Below are 1,567 nucleotides of genomic sequence, written 5' to 3'. Positions count from 1 at the left end.
ACTGAAGCAGAATATGGTACAACTGTTGAATTCAGTAGGGCAATACCATGGTCTTTCACACGAAGACCCGCAACAGCATATACAAACTTTCTTGGAAATAAGTGATACATACATTCCTAAAGGGGTGAATGTTGATTATGTCAGATTGACACTTTTCCCTTTTTCTCTAATGGGGGAAGCAAAGAGGTGGTTACATGCTGAACCAACCCTCTCTATAACTTCATGGGAAGATTACGCTCTGAAGTTCCTTATTTAAATCATCCCATCATAGAAGATTGCACATTTGACGAGTGAGATCTTGAGTTTCAGACAAAAAGATGGAGAAAATCTATACCAATCTTGGGAGAGATTTAAAGGCATGCTCAAAAATTGTCCTCATCACCATCAATTGAATGATGTCTTGGTTCACACATTTATAGACGGCCTTAAGTATAATACAAAGATTTTCTTGGATTCAAAAGCAGGAGGCCAAGCTTTAGAGAAAACTTATGAAGAATTGTATACACTATTGAATCGAATTTCACAAGGGAATCCTAATTGGCATGCAGACTCAAGGAACGCTCCCAAGAAGGTTGTAGGGGTATTGGAGGTAGATCAGTTTACTGCATTATAGGCACAGATTGCAGCAATGCAAAATCATATGACTACTATGCTGAATAACCTAAAGTTGGGTGTGACACAACCAGCAGCCACAACAAATATAGCTCAGTAGGTAAATTCTTAAAGTTTGCAAAAGTGGTGAGCACACAATAGATGCATGTTCTGTTAATTTAGATTCATTCAACTATGTGGGGAATGCAAATCATTAGAGTCAACAAAATTTTGGCAACACGTATAATCCCAATTGGAGGAACCATCCTAATTTCACATGGGGTGGAAATCAGGTATAGAATACAAACCAGTATAAGGGACCAGTGCAACCAAATCCACAGTCGGCTCAGAAAAACTAAGTGACCACTCAGACTAGCAATATGGAAGAGTTGATGAAGTAGTTGATGGATCAATAAGCATAGTTTCCAATGGAAATAAAGACTCAATAGGTATAATTTGCAGCTGATCTGAGTAGTCAACAATTGCTTACAAGAAATTTAGAGTTACAGTTGGGTCAAATTGCAAGATCACAGAATACAAGACCACAAGGAGCATTACTTAGAGACACAGAGGCAAATCCTAAGCAGGTGAATACGGTTACAATAAGGAGTAGGCTGCAAACTAAGGAGACAATTCAGGAATAGAAAAATCCCACAGTCACTAATGATAATTCCAGAGATAATGCAGAGAAGGAAGTTAAGGAAAAAGAGAAAAATGGTAAAATTTGTATGGAAAAGAAGACTCCCTCTTGACCTTTCCTCAAAGGGCAAGGAAGCATAGGAGGAAGCAAGTTATAAGAAGCTCTTAGATCTTCTGAAGCAGATTCAAGTAAACCTTCCTCTTATTGACATACTGCAGAGTGTGCTAAAATATGTAAAATACTTAAAGGATATAGTTTCCAATAAGAACCAATTGACCGAATATGCTACAGTTTCACTTACTCAAGAGTGCACATCCAAGATTCAAAATAAATTTC

General features: G+C 37.7%; 1 non-coding gene across 1 annotated transcript; it reads right to left on the bottom strand.

Annotated features, from left to right (window-relative positions):
• Positions 1 to 280: 280 nt before the first annotated feature.
• On the bottom strand, positions 281 to 387 carry LOC124899034. The gene has a single exon (XR_007056173.1). It is a non-coding gene; the product is annotated as a small nucleolar RNA R71 (small nucleolar RNA).
• Positions 388 to 1,567: the final 1,180 nt, after the last annotated feature.

The sequence above is a fragment of the Capsicum annuum genome, chromosome 5 (genome assembly GCF_002878395.1).
Source record: "Capsicum annuum cultivar UCD-10X-F1 chromosome 5, UCD10Xv1.1, whole genome shotgun sequence".
Classification (NCBI taxonomy): Eukaryota; Viridiplantae; Streptophyta; class Magnoliopsida; order Solanales; family Solanaceae; genus Capsicum; species Capsicum annuum.
Note: the sequence above shows the minus strand (reverse complement) of the source record. Positions and strands in the feature narration are given on the sequence as shown.